This window comes from Dipodomys merriami, unplaced genomic scaffold (genome assembly GCF_024711535.1).
Source record: "Dipodomys merriami isolate MVZ:Mamm:240054 unplaced genomic scaffold, mDipMer1.0.p SCAF_23, whole genome shotgun sequence".
NCBI lineage: Eukaryota > Metazoa > Chordata > Mammalia > Rodentia > Heteromyidae > Dipodomys > Dipodomys merriami.
Window position 1 is genome coordinate 4,686,352 of NW_027203715.1, and position 22,270 is coordinate 4,708,621.

General features: G+C 36.9%; 1 long non-coding RNA gene across 4 annotated transcripts in view; it reads right to left on the minus strand.

The window, feature by feature from the left end:
- LOC138835157 (uncharacterized) overlaps positions 1-22,270 on the minus strand; it is a 43,193-nt gene that overhangs the window by 14,026 nt on the left and 6,897 nt on the right. For 3 of the 4 annotated variants that reach the window (XR_011374476.1, XR_011374473.1, XR_011374475.1), the window contains exons 2-7: positions 19,065-19,266; positions 18,666-18,805; positions 18,422-18,565; positions 13,826-13,908; positions 12,842-12,981; positions 11,750-11,853 (exon numbers count right to left, since the gene is read on the minus strand). This is a non-coding gene — a long non-coding RNA (uncharacterized lncRNA). The remainder of the gene's footprint in view (positions 1-11,749; positions 11,854-12,841; positions 12,982-13,825; positions 13,909-18,421; positions 18,566-18,665; positions 18,806-19,064; positions 19,267-22,270) is intronic. The other variant, XR_011374474.1, reaches the window with a different exon arrangement.

The following is a 22,270-nucleotide window of genomic DNA, read 5'->3' on the forward strand; positions in this document are numbered from 1 at the left end:
TCCTAGCTACTCAGGAGGCTGAGATCTGAGGATCACAGTTCAAAGCCAGCTCAGGCAGGACCAAGGCCCCGAGTTCAAGCCCCATGACCAACCAAAAAAAAATGAAAAAAAAATGGCCCAATAATATAAACATTCAATGAAATCCCCACCAAAATCCCAATGGTGTTCTTTACTGAAATAGAGAAAACAAATAAAAAAATTCATGTGGAACAACAAAAGACCTAAAATAGGCAAAGAAATTCAAGTTCTACAAGGAGCCATGGTAATAAAAACAGCTTGGTATTAGTACCAAAATAGACCCAAAGACCAATGAGATTAGAAGACCTAGAAATAACACCACATACTTTCAGTTATCTGATATTCAACAATGGATCCAAATACATACAGTAGGGAAAACATAGCCTCTTCAACTATTGGTGATGGGAAAACCAGGAAGCCACATGCATGTTTGTCAACATGCACTAACATCAATTCAAAATGGATTAAAGACCTCAACCTCAGACTCAAAACTCTGAAACTACTGTAAGACAGTGTAGGAGAGACTTTAGAACTTATAGGCTCAGGCAGGAATTTCCTAAATCAAATCCCAGGGGAACTACAGATTGGAGAAAGACTCCACAAATGAAAAGACATAGGTACTAAACAAGGAAGACAGCCAATCAATTGGGAAAAATCACTACCAGCAATACATCAGACAAGGCCTAATATTCCATATAAACAGGGAACTCAAGAAACTAAGCCCCTCCCAAGTCTAATAAACCAATCACTAAATGGGCAATGGACCTCAAAGGAGGTTTCTTAGAAAACAAGGTAAAAATGGCAAAGAAACTGTCATCCCTGGCCATAAAGGAGATTTAAATCAAAACAGTCCTGAGATACCATCTCACCCCAGTTAGACTGGCCAATATTCTGAATTCAGACAAAAACAAATGCTGGCGGGGATGTAGAGAAAAAGGAACCTATTGCACTACTGGAGGGTGTAAACTAATACAACCACTCTGGAAAGCAGTCTGGAGGTTCCTCAAAAAACTAAACATAGACCTTCCCAAAATCCAGCCATACCACTCCTAGGCATTTACTCTGAGCATCATGAACCAGAATATGAACAGGATACCTGCACATCCAAGTTCATTGCTACAATATTCACAACCTCCCACAAGAAGCACTCAGATGTCCCACAACAGATGAATGGATACAAAAAATGTGGTACCTATAGCCAATGGAATTTTAAACAGCCATTACAAAGGATAAAATAATGGCATTTGTAGGGGAATGGATGTAACTAGAACAAATCATGTTGAGCAAGGTAAGCCAAGATTATGGAGACAAAAGGTGCATGAGCTGGGCGTCAGTGGCTCACGCCTGCAATCCTAGCTACTCAAAGAGGATCACAGTTCAAAGCCAGCCCGGGCAGGAAAGACTGTGAGACTCCTATCTCCAATAAACCACTAGAAAAATGGAAGTGGAGCTGTAGCTCAAGTGGTAGAGCACTCGCCTTGAGCTGAAGAGCTGAGGGACAGCGACCAAGCCCAAAGTTCAAGCCTCATGACCAACAACAACAACAAAAAAGGTGCGTGTTCTCTCTGATATGCAGATGTTAGATTTAAAGCACAACAAGATATGATCAAGTATACAGGGTTCTAGACACAGATATATAGTGAGACCAAAAGAGGATAGCCTTAGGAGAAAAGCACCAAAATGTAATACACAAGCAGCTCTTCATATATATATAAATCATAGACATATATATATATATAAAATCATACACATATTGAAAAGAACTCCAAAGAAAACAAAGGACCTTTTCTTAATTTGTCTTATCATTTTTAGATGACTCTATTTTTTTACCTCATATATGGTGTATTCACATGCATATGTGAAAGAAGGTGGGGACAGAGCACAGAATCAGTGGAAGACAAGTAAAAATAGATAGCAGTGGGGCTCATCAACTGCATTGGACATTGATGTAAGTGAACCAAGCAACTCGTGGAGGAGATGGAAAGAAAGGAAAGAGAGAATGAGGGAACAGATGATACTAAGGAAAAGGAAAGAAATGTACTTATCACCTGACATATGTAAATGTAACCTCACTGTATATCACATCTAAAACATCAATAAAGTAATTTTTTAAAGCTATGTATAATGGGGAATGGTAATACTCAGCACTGTGGAGGCAGAAGCAAGGGGACTGCAAGTTCAAAGCCATCTCTACAGTAAAATTTTTTGTCTCAAAAAAACAAAAAAAGGATATGGATGTTACAGGTCTTGATAGACCATGTGAGGTTCTGGGTTAGATCTCTAGCACAAAACAAAACAAAACAACAACAACAAGAACTAGTCTTTGTATAATTAATTTACAGTGATAATTACTGAAAGAAATGGCCTATATAGGGCTGGGAAGGTGGCTCAGTGGTAGAGTGCTTGCCTTGCATGCATGAGGCCCTGGGTTCGATTCCTCAGCACCACATAAGCAAAAAGAAAAAAAACCCGGAAGTGGCGCTGTGGCTCAAGTGGTAGAGTGCTAGCCTTAAGCTGAAGAGCTGAGGGACAGCGCCCAGGCCCAGAGTTCAGGCCCCACGACTGGACCCAAAAATAAATTAATTAATTAAAATGCCAAAAAAATATTAAAAAAAAAAAAGAAATGGCCTATATAAATAAAAACCAAGAAAGAAACCAAGTAAAATGGTGCACAATAGAATCTGGCAGGGGGGAAAACTACAAAGGAAACATCACATCTGCAAAATCTGGTTTCAAGAAACATTAGTATGTATAAAAATCTTCAATATATAATTAATTTTTTAAAAAAGTTTTTAATTCCTCCTAAAACCTCTAGACCAAATTTTTTTTTCACTGAAGAATTCTGTCAGGTGATTTTGACACAGTAAATAATTTTTCAATAAATGATGTTCTAGGAGTTGGCATTTGTAGTTTTAAAATGTGGCTTGGGAAAATTGGGAGGGAGCAGAGGAAGGGGTGATATTGTCCAAAAGAAATGGACTCATTAATTGCCTTATGAAATTGTAACCATTCTGTACATCAACTTTATAATTATAAAAATATTTTTAAATATGCCAAGTTAAAAAAAAAAAAACCTCATAGATCTAAACATAACCCACAAACTACAACACTTTAAATGAAAGCACATGAAACTTCATGTATTTGTGTTGCTTTGAAAATGACCTCTGTGTACACTTTAGTGGGTTTTTTTGTTTGTGGTTTTAGTTTTGTCTTTGGATTGTTGTTCTTCGTCACTGATGTCATGAAGCTTGGACTCAGCCTGGGTGCTGTCACTGAGCTCTTTAGTTCGAGGATAGTGGTCTACCACTTTGAGCCACATCTCTAATTCCAGGTTTTGAGGACTGTTCATGAGTGTGCCACTAGCACCCGGCTACACTTCGGATTTTATTATTTTTTGTCGGTTGTGGGGCTTGAACTTTGGGCTTGGGTGTTGTCTCTTCAAAATTCTACCACTGGAAACAGGGTCAATTCCGGTCTTCTGAAGATAAGAGTCTTACGGACTTTCTTGCTGGCCAATACTAATACTGTGTCTTTGAGAAATCATTAACGACAGCCCGAAATTTCTATAGGTAACAAAGGCCTGGATATTTTTTCATGACAAGTTGATTAAAGACAAAGCATTGGGGAAGCTTTACAGATATTTAAGAATAGGACACAAAACACCATCTCTAGAAAGATGGCTTACATTTACATTTTCATTCTAAGAAGGCACCCTCTAAAACTTCCTTTCTATTCATAAAGTACAAGTAATGCCATCAAAAGATAGCAGCAGCACATAAATAGTCTGCAATATGATACAAAAACAGCAAAGATGTAAGCCATAACGTATTATGTAAAGAACTGAAAATATTCAAACAAGACCAAGAAAAATGATCCCATTTACACTATGTATCTCCTATAAGCTTACTTATAGTACAGCATTATATGGGCCAACCTTGTCTATCTGCTTGTTTTCATTGCCAATTAGGCAGAAAATAGCCACAAGTGAAGGTGTGATACAAGAGGTAGACCTCAAGCCTTTAACAAAAAGCCAAGTAAGAAAAGCAAGTTCCTGACTTCAAACCCCAGTACTAGCACAAAAAATAAAATAAAACTATTAATATCTCGATGAAAATAATAGGAAAGGTAGTGCCATTACATCAGCATGTTAGAGCTTAAATATAAATAAATTGATGTTATTTAAATGAAATTATGAATGTATATGGAGGAAACAGAGATTATGTTTTCTAACTGTGGAGTCAGGGAGGAACTTTAAAGCAAAATGTAAATATCAGAAACAAGAAAAAAAGATGGACTAATTTTGGCATAAAATAGTATGTTGGTATATATCACTAACAAAAACTAGAATAACATATTTGTAAAAAAAATAATCTGCAACACATTTGATAGGTAATATATGTTGTAAAAATATTTTTAAGCTTTCAGATGCAGAGTTGTAGCTTAACAAAATGAAGCTGGAAATTGAAATATAACAGGGGAAAGTAAAGGGGAGGAGTGTAAATGAATGAAGAGTGGGTAGTAATGGCAGTATGCAGTGATAATATTCAATGCATATCCTATGAAATGAGGAAAGTTGAAGAAATGGCTTGGGTTGGTGAGAGGGAGGTGGTAGAATGATGATAGGATTGATATTGAGTAAGATACCTTTTACTTATAAACTGGTACATTGACAGATAAACCCTTTGTACAACTACTTGAAGATAATCAAAATATAAAAAACAAAAAAACATTTAGCTGGGTGCCAGTGGCTACAACTGTAACTCTAGCTTCTTAGGAGGATTTGAGTATTGAAGCCAATCTGGGCAGGAAAATCCATGAGATTTTCACCTCTAATTAATCACCAAAATGTCAGAAATAAAAGTTCTGGCTCAAGTGGTATAACACTAGCCCCAAGCAAAAAGAGTTCAAAAATAGTGCCCAGACCCCATTGTTCAAGCCCTGTACCAACAGACACACACACACACACACACACACACACACACACACACACACACACACACACACACACACACACACACACAAATGTCTCAAAACTCACTAAAAAGAAATCTTCCTAGGCTGGTAGTAGTGACTCACACCTCTAATCAGAGCTACTCAGCTTGATATCTGAGGCACTTAGTTCAAAGACAATCTAAGCAAGAAGATCCTTGAGCCCTATATGTAAATAAATAATAAAAAACCAGAAGAGGGGCTGTGGCAATACACAATACAGGCACAAAAGACAAAACAAAACTTGTTTCAGTCAAATAACATCATATATTATACTCAGAGTAATATAAATTGTCAAAAAGACCTTTTGAAAATATATACAAAAAGCACTAAAAGTACTAGTACCCTTTAACCCACTGGCTGTAACAAAACAAAAAAAGAGAGGTAATTGATAAGCTAAGATGATGTTTACCATGCTAATTCATAACTTAAAAAGTGAAGAAACATATAAACTAGCTAGTAGGTGATTGAATAATACAATACTTTTTATCATGACATTCAGACATACAATGATAGTCTACGTATATATTTATGTAGATAGATGATAAATAGCTAGATAGGTAGATATATGAGCAGAAATATATTTGCTGCTAATTATTCAATATTAAAAGCCTCCACAAGCATTTATATATTCCTATTCTAAGTTCTTGTCTCCTGCCTCAACATAAAAGGAAAATAAACATCCATAACTAGCATTTTACTTTTACAGGAACTGAGCACAATCTTCTCAAACAGCTCACTCCATCTTTCACCACACAGTCAAGCCCTCTACTTTTTAAATTTACATATCTCCTTTTTAAATTTGAGGCTAGAATTCTTACACTTCTCCCCCCTCCTCTCTCGTGACAACTAAAAGTGTAAATGGTCATCATGTTTTTTAAATACGCTCATTGAAGCCAGGACCCAATCACCTTCTTAGTCTTACTTTATTTCCATTCTTTTTGTTGTTGTTGTTGGTCATGGGGCTTGAACTCTGGGCTTGGATGCTGTCCCTCAGCTCTTCAGTTCAAGGTTAGCACTCTTAACACTTGATGCACAGTGCCACTTCCAGTTTTCTGAGTGGTTTTTTGGAGATAAGAGTCTTATGGCCTTTCCTGCCTGGGTTGGCTTTGAACCGGGATCCTCAGATCTCAGCCTCCTGAGTAACTAGGATTACAGGTGTGAGCCACCAGTGCCCAGCCTCACTTTATTTCCAAAAGAAAGCTTCCAGCTCTCAAAGCAGAGCCTTATACAAAACATGTACCAAATAAATTTATTCCATTAACATTTTCTATGTACCTACTGCATGACAGCAGGACAATACAATACTGTGTTTGGATCTCAAAGATCATGAAATATGTTCATGTATAAATATGACTAGTGCTTGGGAAAATTGGGAAGTGGAGTAGAAGTATCAATAGGTTATTGATATATTATTATCGTCACAATATTATGTATATTATCTCAAATTCCCAAAAATAGCTCAACAATGTCTTATGCATGTTTTAAATATTTGATAACAATATGTCTATATAAATATATCAAGTATCAATAGATATTTGGGAATAAGAGAGGTAAAATAGAGAAAAAAGGCTTTGATTAACCTAGACATAAACAATAAACAAGTACTACTATACTGAAGCCTGTATCTTGAGAGGTGGAGATTAACACTGTCAAATTCAGATTCACCATACATCTTCCAAGAATACAATTCTGAAGATATATAAGCAAAAGTTATGGTTATAGTTTGGAAAGAATCCAATGATAGATCTGAAGTTTGTCTTCCTTTCTTAGGGAAATAGAAATGTAAGAGGAAGATATCAAAACATTCCCAACACAACAGTTGATTTCCTCCTGGTATCATTTAGTGCATTTTTAATCTAACTTGACTCATTTTCTAAATTGTTACAGTTCCTCAAACTATGGTGCAGAATGACAATATGAAAAGAATGCAAATGCAGTGAGACAAAGATAATCTCTACAAATTAGTTGATTTAAACTTGCTTGCTATTTTCTCATTCAAAAAAGCTATATTGATGCATTTCACTCAAAGTGGATTTCACTCAGTATTCTTTTGCTTGCTTGCGTTTTGAGTTCTGCTGCCTACTTTGTTAGCATAGGGTTGAGTAAGGGCAGTTCATGCTGCAAAACACAAGAAAAAAAACCAGAATGTCTGTAATCTTAATGCAAAATGTTGCCATCTATTGTTATAGGAAATGATATTGAAATTTCAAAACCTAAATGAATAAGATGAATCAGTAACTGAATAGAATTTGTCACATAATGTTTCCAATGGGAATAATAAAACAGTACAATCATCAAGACATTTTTAAAAAGAAAAGAAAAGGTAGGCATGGTGATTGACATCTGCAATCCCTACTCATTAGACTGAGGAAGATCATTGTTCAAGGTCAATATGAGACAGAACTTTACAAGACCCTATTCTCAACCAGAAAGAGTGTAGAGGTTCACACCTATCATCTCAGCTAGGGCACATACACACACACACACACACACACACACACACACACACACACACACACACACACACACACACACACACACACACACACACACACACACACACAAAGAACAGGAGGATTACAGCCTATGCTGGCTCATGCCAAAAGCAGAGATTTTTATCTCAAAACTCACAAGCACTTCTGTGCTCATAAGAGAGTAATTGAGGGGGCTGGGAAGGTGGCTCAGTGGTAAAGCGCTTGCCTTGCATGCCTGAGGCCCTGGGTTCAATTCCTCAGCACCACATAAGCAAAAAGAAAAAAATCCGGAAGTGGCACTGTGGCTCAAGTGGTAAAGCGCTAGCCTTGAGCTGAAGAGCTGAGGAACAGCTCCCAGGCCCAGAGTTCAGGCCGCACAACCGGACCAAAAAAAAAAGAGAGAGTAATTGACTACCATGTCAAAGACTTGATTTCAAATCCTAGTATTTCCAGAGAAAAAATACTTTAAATGATGATAATATAGCAACTTTCAATGGACATTCCTTTGAAAAAGGGGACTTAAAGATAGACATTTGAGGCATCTGAACACGGGTTTTAAGGTGAAAGTTTCCAAGAGTTGGCTGGGAAGGAATTCTGGACATGGGTTCTCTGCAGTTTTTCAGTGCATGAAAATACCATGGCAATTCAGAAAATTTCGGCATGAGCCAAGGAGACCTAGGGTTTCTCCTATTCCATCCTGTAATGTTTTCAGAGTGTCTGCTTTGACTTCGAGGTCTTTGATCCATTTGGAATTCATTCTGGTGTAGGGTAATATATAAGGATCTAGCTTTAGTTTTCTACAAGTAGTTAACCAATTTTGCCAGCACCATTTACTGAAGAGGCTGTCTTTCTTCCATTCTATTTTTTTAGCTCCCTTTTCAAAGATTAGATGGCTATAGGTCTGTAGGTTCATTTCTGGGTTTTCAATTCTATTTTATTGGTCCTGAGGTCTGTTCTTATGCCAATACCAAGCTGTTTTGATTATTATGTATTTATAGTAGAGTTTGAAATTTAGTATTGATATTCCTCCAGCAGTGTTCTTTCCGTTGAGGAGCGTTTTTTCTACTCGGGGTCTTTTATTGTTCCATATGAATTTTTGGATTGCCTCTTCTATTTCCTTGAAGAAAGCAGGCCAAAATTTTCAGAATAGAGACCCGGAAACACAACAAATCAAAGAAAGGTTGGACAAATGGGATTGCATGAAGTTGCAGAGCTTCTGCAGGGCAAATGACATAGCTAGCAAGATCAATAGAAAGCCCACGGATTGGGAGAAGATCTTTACTAGCCATACAACGGACAAGGGTCTCATATCTAAAATATACTTGGAACTCAACAAATTAACCCCCCACAACAAATCCTCAAAGAAACAACTGTCCAATAAATAAGTGGGCTAAAGACTTAAAGAGAAACTTCTCTGAAGAAGAAAGAAGGATGGCCAATAGACACATGAAGAAATGCTCAACATCCCTAGCCATAAAAGAAATGCACATCAAACAGCATTGAGATACCACCTCACTCCAGTTAGAATGGCAAAAATCAAGAACTCTAACAACAACAGATGCTAGAAGGGATGTGGACAGAAGGGATCCTTACTTCATTGTTGGTGGGAATGTAAACTTGTTCAACCACTTTGGAAAGCAGTATGGAGGTTCCTCAAAAGACTTCACATAGAGCTCCCCTATGACCCAGCAATCCCACTTTTGGGCATTTACCCAAATGTTTACAAACAAGACCACACTAAAGCTACCAGCACAACTATGTTTATTGCAGCATTATTTACCATAGCTCAGATATGGAACCAACCCAGATGTCTCTCAGTAGATGAAAAGATCAAGAAAATGTGGTATATATAAACAATGGAATTCTATGCCTCCATCAGAAAGAATGACATTTCCCCATTTGTTAGGAAATGGAAAAACTTGGGAAAATTATATTAAGTGAAGCAAGCCAGGCACAAAGAAACATAGGTCCCATGGTTTCCCTTATTTGCAATATCTAGTATATATATGAGTCAAGCGGAAAAGGTCAGATAATGTGATATTAGGAAAATGAACCCTTAGATATGTATTTTAATGTTTTTTTCTTTCATGCATTTGTTTCTAATGCATTTGTAAGATTATTTCTTTGTTGCTTTGTATGTCCCTTCCCCACAGGATAACCCCTGCTTTCACTATATTTGATGTCAGTATAACTTGTGGAGGAGATGGAGAAAAACAAGTCGTTTAAGGATACAGGTGGACCTGTTGCAACAATGAGAAGTACATGTTGTCATGTCGAAAATGAGCTTTACAACGTTGGTGTGGGGGTGGGACGTGGGAGGATTGGGTGGGGGGGTGGGGAGGAGGCTGGGAAGGGATATGAAGGGTAAACATAGGAGGAGGCTGCAATGCTTGATAAGAAATGGACGCATTATCCTGCCCTTGTAATTGTAACCCCTCTGCACAGTATGTTCACAAAAATAAAATTAAAAAAAATAAAAAAATAAAATACCATGGCAAGGGCACTGAAAACCAGTGAAACTGAAATCTCCCTTGTATTTTACTGCAAGTCTTCAGAAATACAAGAGAAGCCTCATTGGTCTAAAGACTGTAACAAGAGTATTGTTTCATTAGGAGAGAATGGTGTTTTTCAGCCACTGTCTTCTTCTAATACATGGAACAGATTTTAGTAAATATTGCGCAATTGATTCTGTACAACTTAAAATTTTGAGGCATGGAGTAAAACCAGATCTTTGGAATCAAGAATCAAAAATAGAGCAGTATAACTTGGCAGAGTTAAAGAGCGAACAAGAAACAAAGGAAGTAAACAAGAACGAATAAGGGAAGGGCTAATAAAATATTATAAGTAAAAGAATCAACACATTAAAAAACTGAAGCCTATCAAAATACATCGAAGTATCCTATTGACTTGGTCAACCCTTCTACATTTAGTTCTATCCTAGTTATTATGGCTGCTCAGTCTCTGAAAGCTCAGATCTACAATGTTTAGAATTAAGAAGTAAATTGATACAATATAAAAAAATAGGAAAGTAGCACATTTTTTTTCATTTGCAACTTATTCACATCCTTCAAATTTAAAATACATAATGGGAAAATACAGTTAAATAATTACCTGGTAGAGCCAATAAAATTTGACTCAGTTTGGGGGAAAAGATTAAGGTGGTTATGGATTTAGAATTTCTTACAATGACATTATGTACAAGACATTATGTCGAAAAATGAATCTTACAACTTTGGCGGGGGTGCGAGAGCACGGGATGGGAGGGCATGGATGGTAAGGAGGAGGCAACAATGCTTAATAAGAATTGTACTCATGGGCTGAGAAGGTGGCTTAGTGGTAGAGAGCTTGCCTTGCATGCATGAGGCCCTGGGTTTGATTACTCAGCACCACATAAACAAAAAGAATAAAGCCGGAAGTGGTGCTGTGGCTCAAGTGGTAGAGCACTAGCCGTGAGCTGAAGAGCTGAGGGACAGTGCCAGGCCCAGAGTTCAGGCCCCATGACCGGACCCCCCACCCAAAAAAAAGAATTGTACTCATTACCTTGCTCATGTAATTGTAACCCCTCTGTATGGTATTTTCACAATAATAAAAACTTATTACTAGTAAGTTTTAGCAATGTTTATCTTACATCTCTAATTTTGATGATCATCAAAAGAAGTCTGACTCTTAAAAGAACTTATGTTCTTATACAAATAGAATATTTATCTGAAAAGTAAAGCTTTCCTTTAAATGCTAATTTCTTCAATTGGCTACTTCATGATGAGATTTGAAGTTTATTGTCTTTCTTCTAGAGTTGATTTTTTTGTTATCAGCAGTTATAAGAATAAGTCAAATGCATGATTTCAAAAGAACATCTGGATAGTAGAACATTTGCCTAGCACAAGTGAGAGGTCCTGAGTTTGATCCTCAGTAGCCCAAGAGAAGGTGGAGGAGGAAGAGGTAGGCAGAAAGGGTGTGATGGGTGTGCAGAAGGATAAAAAGGAAGAGAAAGCAGAAGTAAAGCATCATATTATTCACTGTGAAACTGGTAGAAAAGCATCACCTTATTCTGTTATTTCTGCTGACACTATAAGCATGAAGATTCATAGATTTCTCATAAGGAACAAAAGTGCTGAGCCATACCCAGGATTGGAAAAAGCAATTGTTCCTGTTTCCATCATGTTAAATGTTTGTTTGTTGGTTACCCTGAGGATAATTTCTTTCAAAATTATCTCTATTTTTCCTGCAATTATCTTCATGTCTACGTATCTATAGGTTTAACTTACCTAGGTTTTAGTTTGATGTGTTTTCTCTCTTGAGTTGAAGAGGTAACTGTGAAGAGTATGGGGCTCTGAAATGGAATTAACTTCGTCCAGAATGTTATCTTGTGCTGTCAAAATAGTTACAATAAATATTTAAAGATCTGTGATGTATCATGCATCATATAGCAAGCAGCTAATGTATTAATGACATACTTCTGGTGTACATTAATGACTGAGATTTCTGATGTACTTATTAGTAAAGTTTTTTAATCTCTCTTGTGTACTTATTTGTAAAGTTTTTTTTTTACTGTCTTCAAGTATAGCTACATATGCATTTGTCTGACCATATATCATTGCAAGTATGGCTAATTTCTTAGGGTTCCTCATTACATGGTCATTTTATGGTATCTCCAAATTTTTTGGTTGTCAGAGCCAAGGGTGTTTTATTTCCCGTCTAACTGCCATGAATTCCCACAATGATGAAAACTCATTGGGTGGTTAGTTGAGATCCTCAGTAATCCGTGGCTTATATTTACATTTTTCTCTTAAGAAGAATTTTTTATTAATATCAGAACTTAATATTAATATTACAATATAATATAATCATATTATAATAACATTATTAGTATTGAGGCTTTTCTTGGCCATTCCTTGAGGATTTTCCTTGGAAATCTATTGTCTTTTTCTAGGTATAATTGTGTATCCTACCCCCAAGGATTTTGAGATCCAAGGTTTCAGAGATCCAAATTTCAAGCAAATCATTCAGAACTCTGTTTATATTGCCTACTTTTATATTAATTTACAGCACTATGCCTTCAAAATACTTTATAAATTTGCCCATTCTTCTGTCCTCAAGAATTTGGACAGGCTTTTAAACAATATCTTAGAAATCTATTCTCTTGGTGCTTTATGTACTACTTCACTTACCTTAGTAGGATCTGTTAAACATAATCTTCTGGTACTATTGCTTTTATCTTTTTTCTAATCTTCTATGTGGGGTATCATGTATCCCCTGAGGTGAGCCCAATTTTAGGCCATATATGGTTCCCTCATCTGTCTCATCTTTCTTCCCAGACATAAGTATTAAGAACTAACTTAGCTAGTTTTCTTGCTCACCTGAATGATTTCTCAGTACAATGTAATTCAATAGTACATCTTACAGATGAATAATCAGAGATGTGTGAGCTTAGATTTCCTTTTCTTCTTTCTGTTAAGTCACATATATGCCTTCCCAGTTCTCCAAACCTCAAAACAATCTGTATAAAAAAATAAGGCATCAAAGGTATATGATAATTGGTTATTATTTTTCATGAAGTTATTTTTTTTAATGACTGGTAGACAGGACAGACAGAAATGGCTGCCTTGGTTTTGAAGTTTTTTTTTGTTTTTTTTTGTTTTTTTTTTTTTTAATGACTGGTAGACAGGACAGACAGAAATGGCTGCCTTGCTTTCCCTTCATCTGGTTCACCTAATTCCATTTTGGACATTTTGAGATGTGTTATCACCTCAACCTACAGCTACATTCAGAAATCACTAATCATGGAAGTTATTTTGCTACTCTTATTCTGAATGATTATTCAATTATTTTACTGAATATCAATATAAGTTATGATATGCCACTTTCAAAATAAAGAACATAAAACAATTATCACTCATACAATGCTATTCATTCATTAATCATTTAACAAATATATTTTGAACAGTTTTGTGGGTTGGGGGACACGGGTATATCTGCTGTACTGGAGCTTGAATTCCAGGCCTGGGTGCTGTCCCTGAGCTATTTTGCTTAAAGCTAAAGCTCTACTACTTGAGCCACTTCTGACTTTTACATAAGTTAATTAGATATAAGGGTCTCACAGGCTTTCCTGCTCAGTCTGGCTTTAAATTGTAATTCTCGGATCTCAGACTCCAGAGTGGCTAGGATTGCAAGAATGAACTATTGGGCCGAGCTGAGAGCTAGAGATATAGTGTTGAGCAAAAACATTATATCTAGTCTTATAAACTGTAAGTCTTCTACAGAAAAGGGTCATTAGACAATTACCACACAAAACAAGTAAAGAATAGCATTAATTCCACAAGGTGCAAAGCAATTGTACTCACCTATTCAAGTCTACAATTGAAGGGCAAGCTGATACAAAAAGTTTTCCCAACAGACAAGGAAAGTTTACAGGAACCCAGGAAGCCTGTGAATAACAACTTCCTTTAGATAGGTAGAGTTGAATATCAGCACTTTCCTGTTTCCTCTAAAGATGCTTTTGGTCTAAACCCTTTATCTCTGAGGAGTTAGGTGAGTCACAAAGGAATGGATTGGTCACAGAGAGCCTTGTTTCCTAGTAGTGATCAAGAACCCTGAGTATCCCATGTTATAACCTCAGGTGAGGGATGTCTTTTTTATACTGTCCTGGAGCAGCTGGAGGTCTATAGACATAATGAGATAAGACAATATTCAGTAAGCTAGAAGACATTTATCTGCACTTGCTGTTAGCAAGGAAGCTTCTCCCCATAGTTTTCAAAGGTCTAGCCTCTCTAGAGTAGGTTCAGTTTTGGACAAGTGGGTGGAAGAGCCATGAAACCGGAGAATCAGCAGGAATTTTGCCAAAAAGAAATTGCCCATTCACTTTAGGGTGAAAAATGTATTTTAGTAAGACTTAGAAGAGTGTGGCTTCTCATCAGTGGCACAAGCTCAGCAGCATCATGGGACAAGCCACTGATACATGCTGCACTGCAGGAACTCCAAAACATGACAAGAAATGTTACAAATGCTATCATACATCATATCTTTTATGTAATGTGTACAGAAAAGCTATATGCATATATAGAACCAGTAAGTAGTCTCTCTTGGGGCCAAGTATCAGAATGGGGTTTGCCACATTGACCCCAAGATGGGATGCATCATAATTGCATGGGGTATGGCATGGTAGGGTATGTCTGTAATCTAGGCTTTTAAAAAATTAGAGGCAGAAAGAATTACTTGAGCCCAGGAACATAAGCCTAGCCAAATATAACATAAGCCAGACAAACAGCAAACAAAAAAGCATTAGTAGCTCCCCAACTGGCAGGGTAAAGAGGCTTCATGGAGGCAGTACAGGTACCAGTCCTTGTCTTTAATTGTTCCAGTCCAGGGACCACACATGAGAGTAATGAAGCCTTTCGATCTGTGAAGATTTGGCCTGAATTATCACAGCATGTAGCACCTAAAATGCATGACCAGTAATAAAACTGCACCATTGTATACATCTAATCCAGATAAGCTTTCAGAGAGCAAAAATATTTTTAAAAATACAGAAAAGAAATTCAAATAAACACATGCTCCACTTTTGTATTCTTATTTATTATCCAAGTAGCAAGTTCATAAATAGATGAGGGAGCCATCTGGGGTAGAAATGATAAAGGAATGAAATAGAAGGAAAAAGTTGTTTTTTCTGACTACATTGCCTTATATTTTGTAACGAAAGATCTTCTCAGTCTATGTACTCTCTCAGAAGTTCGTATACAGAACCTTCTATAGAGGAGAAAGATCAACTGACTTGTCTGGATGGGATCCTTACAGATCACATTTTTCCTAAGCTGGTGGGTCTTAGGACTCTTGCACTGCATATGGAAAAGTCAGACCCATAAAAATACATACTTATATCTATTTTTTTTCCAAAAACTTCCATGTATTTATTACTCAGTTCATTATTAGGGCAAAGTAAAAGAAAAAGGGAAATCAGACTTTTAATTTAAACTACAAATCTTTCTGGGTAGTATTAAATATTTCAGTCTGAATTATGTAGAGCATAAATATTTATGAATTATCTTGATTCTTCTCCAATGTAGGAGTTGTGCATAACTTTGTTATGAGCTTTGTATTTTTTTTCTAAAACCATTGGAAAATGGGCCATGTTTGCTTTTGTTTCTTGAATGACTACACTCACTTCATCCTGACAGTCTTTGTAAAAAGACCTGGTAAACAGCCCTTCTAAATATATACATCATGTTGAAGGCATAGAAAAACATATCTATTGAAAGTTAAAAATCCATTGTTGTTCTATGTTAAGCAAATCAAACAAATTTGCCACACAATACCCAGTCTTTATAAATTGGTTCTAAATTGATACACTAAAAAAAATCTAGTGATTTTTCATTGTTTATATGGTGAATTTGTCTAAGTTGTCAAATCCCTTTGATTTCTTTTAATTTTATGTCCAAGACTGGAACTCTAAATCAGTATATTCTGCTTTCGCTCATTGGCTCTACCAACTAATCCAAGCTTCCAACCTCAACTTAATCCCCTTTAAAATAAGAATAACTGATTTAGGAGTTACTCTTTTGCTTACTTCTGTTTTTTTCTATAATGTTAAATAATTTTTGATGCAGTTAAATCATATTTCCATTGTTAAAAATGTTTTAGGATGTTGTTCCATTACATAATCCTTGTACTTGGTTTTCTAGAATGATTCTTAAATAACTCTAGTCATTTTAGTTGGACAGAAAGCTCTACAAACTGACATTTTAACATATATCAAGTATGACTCTATAATCCACAAATCAAACTAATAGATTGAAAGCCAATAAGAGTCAAATTGTAGGTTACTGTCTAAGAACTTGGAAAAATCACCAGGATTGTTATGATGTTGAAAAGATTACGTTACTGCATTGATGGTGGGATTGTAAACTTGTTCAACCACTTTGGCAAGTAGTATGGAGGTTCCTCAAAAGACTCCACATAGAGCTCCCCTATGACCCAGCAATCTCACTTTTGGGCATTTAACCAAATGTTTACAAACAAGACCACACTGAAGCTACCAGCACAACTATGTTTATTGCAGCATTATTTACTATAGCTAAGATATGGAACCAACCCAGATGCCCCACAGTAGATGAATGGATCAAGAAAATGTGGTATATATACACAATGGAATTCTATGCCTCCAGCAGAAAGAACGACATTGCCCCATTTGTTAGGAAATGGAAAAACTTGGAAAAAATTATATTATGTGAAGTAAGCCAGGCCCAAAGAAACATAGGTCCCATGGTATCCCTTATTTGCAATACCTAGTATATGTCTGAGTCACGCAGAAAAGGTCAATTAAGGTGATGTTAGGGTAATGAACCCTAAGATATGTATTCAAATGTTTTTTTTCTTTCATGCGATTGTTTCTAACACATTTATAAGATTATTTCTTTGTTGCTTTGTATGTCCCTCCCCCATAGTATAACCCCTGCTTTCACTGTATTTGATGTCGGTATAATTTGTGGAGGGAAAGGATAAAAACAAATCATTTAAATAGGGATACAGGTGGACCCATTGCAACAGTGAGATGTACAAGTAATTATGTCGAAAATGAACTTTACAACTTTGGTGCAGGGGGGTAGCAGGGAGCGTTGGGTGGGGGATGGGGGGAGGATGGGAAGGAATGGGCAGGGGAAACAAAGGAGGAGGCTACAATACTTGATAAGAAATGTACTCATTGTCTTGCCCATGTAATTGTAACCCCTCTGTACAGTATTTTCAAAGTAAAAAGAAAAGATTAGATGATAAACATGTATTTCAAGTTGTTTAGCATGATTTGTCTAGGCACCAGAGTTCTGTGAGGGGGAAAAAATGAAATCTATGTTGAAGTTCACATAGATATATAAAAAGTGCTTCAAGTTTATTAGGCATAAAGCCAATAGGCCCCAAAATAAAGTTTAATTATAAAGCCAAGCTGGATATAAAAAACAATGAGGTAAAGTAGAAAATTCTTGAAGGAAATTAATATATAACTGAAATGGCTTCTGGAGCTTTTTAAAAATTATAACTGGCAGACTAAACTAGAAATCAATCATCTTATAAATATGTTAGAAACAATAGCAAGAAAGAAAAACAATTTAAGTCCTTATCTTGAGGTAAATGCTTGATAAGAAATGTACTCATTACCTTGCTCATGTAATTGTAACCCCTCTGGTATGGTATTTTCACAGTAAAAACAAAACTTATTAATAAAAAATCAATCAATTGCCTTTAAATCAAACATTGGTTATTCTTCATCAGAAGTTCTTAAATCATGACTGGTGCATATTGTAGAAGGCATGAAATTTTTGTTTTGCTGTTTTCTGGCCCTTCTATACCATTAGGGATACTGTATTATTCTTTGTGTAATCACCTCAAATCCAGATTACTTTAGAATTATTCAACTTGGAAGTTCCTTTGCTATACTCATATCCTGACACACTCTTTAACTATTCTATACTGAGTATTGATATAGTGAAAAATATTCCAGTGTTAAAATAATAAAACAAATAAGCTACCACTAAATGAGAGCTATTCATTCACAATTCAATTAACAAATTATTTTAGGCAGTTTTATATACATAGCCTCTGCTAAGGGCTAAAGAAACAATGATGACCAAGACAAAGGTTATTTCTAGTCTTGTGAGCTGTAAAGTTTTGTATGGAAAAGAGACACTATGCTGGTAGCTCATGCCTATGGTCCTAGCTACTCAAAGCCTCATGTGGTAGAGAACTAGACATCACACACACACACACACACACACACACACACACACACACACACGTACACACAAACAACCTCAGGGACACTTTTCCAATCCTTAGTTCAAGCCCCAATAATGGTACTAAAGAAAGAAAGAAATAAGAGACACAAGAAAAATATCACACAACCCACATGACTGACATTGTTACACAGCAAGGAAGGAAAAGAAGGTACTCACCTATTCAGATCCACAGTCTAAGAATAAGTTGGTGAAAAAGTGTTCCCAGAAGACCAAACAGGAGACCCAAGAAACTTCCCAATAGCAACCTCTTATGGGTAGGCACAGTTAAGTATCACATCTTCCTTCTTGCTCTGAAGAATGCTATGACCAATTACAGAAAACCTAATGGGTTAGGTGATTCACAAAGGAATAGAATGTTCACAGATACCTTCTATAGTTTTCCAGTAGTGTTATCAAGTACCTTGAATAGGTCTGGGAAGTTGACTCAGTGGTAGAGTGTTTGCCTTGCATGCATGAGTCCCTGGTTTCATCTCATCAGCACCACATAAGCAGAAAAAAGCTGGAAGTGGTGCTGTGGCTCAAGCCACTCAAGCTGAAGAGCTGAGGGACAACACCCAGGCCCAGAGTTCAGGCCCCACAACCAACAACAAATAAAAAAGAAACGTCAGTAGTCCAATGTAATACCTTCAGATCAGAAATATCTTTTTCAGTTATCCCCAACACTGAACAACTCTACAGCCAGGGAATGTGTGGAGGTTGAGCAGGCAGTATTTGAAGTAGGAAGGACCATGCCTCCTGCATCTTTTACAGCAATTATATTCAAAACATGATAAAACATCAGTAACAAAAAAAGAAATACCTTTTCTCATGATACTTGCATAGCTGGAGGACAGCTACACAAAATCCAACACAAAACATAAGTAAGAAATCCTTTCCTTGTTGTGCTTCACTATCCAGGCTTCTCTAAGGTGAACTCAGTTTTGCCTATTCCCCAGTCGATAGAGAAGCCATGAGTCAGGAGCAAGGGCACGACTTTTGCCAGAAAAAGGACTGCCAGTTTCCTTTAAGGAGAGAGGACAAAATAGGTCAGAGGAAAAGTGTGTTAAGAAATAATGTGAAGTCCCATGGTTTCCCTTATTTGCAATATATAATATATGTATGAGTCAAGCAGAAAAGATCAGATAAACTGATGTTAGGAAAATGAACCCTTAGATATGTATTTTAATGTTTTTTTTCTTTCATGCATGTGTTTCTAACGCATTTATAATATTATTTCTTTGTTGCTTTGTATGTCCCTCCCCCACAGTATAAACCCTGCTTTCACTATATTTGATGTCAGTATAACTTGTGAAGGAGATGGGGAAAAACAAGTCGTTTAAGGATACAGGTGGACCTGTTGCAACAATGAGAAGTACAAGTTGTCATGTTGAAAATGAGCTTTACAATGTCGGTGCAGGGGCGGGGGGAGGGGAGGAGAAGAATTGGGAATGGGGGGAGGGGGAGGCTGGGAAGGGATGTGAAGGGTAAACAAAGGAGGAGGCTGCAATGCTTGGTAAGAAATGTGCGCATTATCCTGCCCATGTAATTGTAACCCCTCTGTATAGTATGTTTACAAATTAAATTAAATTAAATTAAAAAAAAAAGAAATAAGGTGATGACTGGTTTCTCATCAGTGGAATGTGCTTACAGCCATGAAGAACAACCCTGTATAAATGCTGTACTATGGAGGAACCAATAGACAGCTGTCTATTTGCCTATGTGCAAATGGGGATTGGCTACAATGAACATAAGATCATATTATAGAATGATTAAAAAGAATTCTTTTATTAATTTTTTTTTGTCAGTCGTGGGGCTTGAACTCTGGGCCTGGGCGCTGTCCCTCAGCTCTTCAGCTCAAGGCGAGCACTCTACCACTTGAGCTACAGAGCCACTTCTGGTTTTCTGGTGGTTTATTGGAGATAGGAGTCTCACGGTCCCTCTTGCCAGGGCTGGCTTTGAACCGCGATCCTCAGATCTCAGCCTCCTGAGTAGCTAGGATTACAGTTGTGAGCCACCAGCACCCGGCTATTAATAAGTTTTTTTTTCTGAAAATACTGTACAGAGGGGTTACAATTACATGAGCAAGGTAAAGGTAATGAGTACGTTTCTTATCAAGCATTGTTGCCTCCTCCTTTGTTTCCCCTTACCATCCTTGCCCTCCTACTCCCCTGCCTCATCCCACTCTACACCCCCTTCCACTAATGCCCCACACAAACATGCCAAAGGGAACCAGGCACCAGTAGCTCAAACTTGTAATCTTAGCTACTTAGGAGACTGAAATCTAAGGATCAAGATTCTAAACCAGCCCAGTCTGTAAGAACCTGATCTCCAATTAACCACCAAATGGCTGGATGTAGAGCTGTGATTCAAGTGGTAGAGCACTAGTCTTGACCAAAATAGTTGAGGGACAGTGCCCAAGGTTTGAGATTAATCTCTAAGACCAACATACCCCCCCCACACACGCACACACACACACAAACACATAAACACACACACACACCAAAAAACTGGATTGAGCCTAACATGGTAGGGGTGTTCCTATAGTCCCAGGTGCACAAAAAGCTGAGAAACTAGAAATAATTGAGAACGTGTACTAAACTGAACAGCAAACAAAAGGCAATAGTTGTTCCCCACCTCAGCTGGAGGGCCCCTATGGTAATAGTTTAGATAAAAGAATGATCTCTGTCTAGTTCAGCACAGATACTACACTGTGAGTAAATAAGTCTTTAGATGATTACACATAGGGCTTTCAGTCATCACAGTGTGTATCAGCCAGCATTAGTGACCCAGAACCTCAAACGCTCCATTATGTACATCTATGCTGACAAAGCTTTCAGATGATGTAGCCCAGAAAATATCTGATAGCCATTGTCTAGAAACTCACTAAAGTATTAAATAATACCTGTCTTGAATTTCTGATTCATAAAATTATGAGCAAATAGTTGTTTTAAACTGCTCGGATTTGGGTAATTTGTTACATGGCAGAAGCCAGGTGAAGGGAAGTGATAGGGTAGAGAGGAAGGTTAGCCAAGAGTTAAGTCCTAATAGATAAAGAGTTAAGTCTTCATGTTAGCTGAGAGATGTGGTTCATTATACTACTTCACTACTTCTGTTAATACCTTAATTTTGGCTTTGTAAAACACACTGACATAACCATATTATATACAGCATATTACAATATAGTACAAAATTATAATCACCCCATTTTGTTTATGATCAAAACCATTATCAGCCTATATTAGAAAGTTGCAAATTCTACCAACATTTCACAGATTTTTTCAAGTAAAAGATTTTTAAAAGGGGGATTGTCCCCCAACAAAAAATCTTCAAAGAAACAACTGTCCAATAAATAAGTGGGCTAAAGATTTAAAGAGAAACTTCTCTGAAGTGGAAAGACACATGAAGAAATGCTCAACCTCCCTAGCCATAAAAGAAATGCAAATCAAAACAACATTGAGATACCACCTCACCCCAGTTAGAATGACTATAATCAAGAATTCTAATAACAACAGATGCTGGAGGGGATGTGGACAAAAGGGCACCTTACTACAATGTTGGTGGGAGTGTAAACTTGTTCAACCACTTTGGAAAGTAGTATGGAGGTTCCTCAATAGACTGCACATAGAGCTCCCCTATTACCCAGCAATGCCACTTTTGGGCATTTACCCAATTGTTCACAAACACTAAAGCTACCAGCATGACTATGTTTATTACGCATTATTTACCATAGCTAAGATATGGAACGAACCCAGATGCCCCTCAGTAGATGAATGGATCAAGAAAATGTAGTATATAAACACAATGGAATTTTGTGCATCCATTAGAAGGAATGACATTGTTCCATTTGTTGGGAAATGGAAAGACTTGGAAAAAATTATATTAAGTGAAGTAAGCCAGGCCCAAAGAAACATAGGTCCCAAGGTTTCCCTTATTACAATAACCAGTGTATGTCTTGATTCAAGCAGAAAAGGTCAGACTAGGTGATGTTAGGGAAATGAACCCTAAGATATGTATTCAAATTTTTTT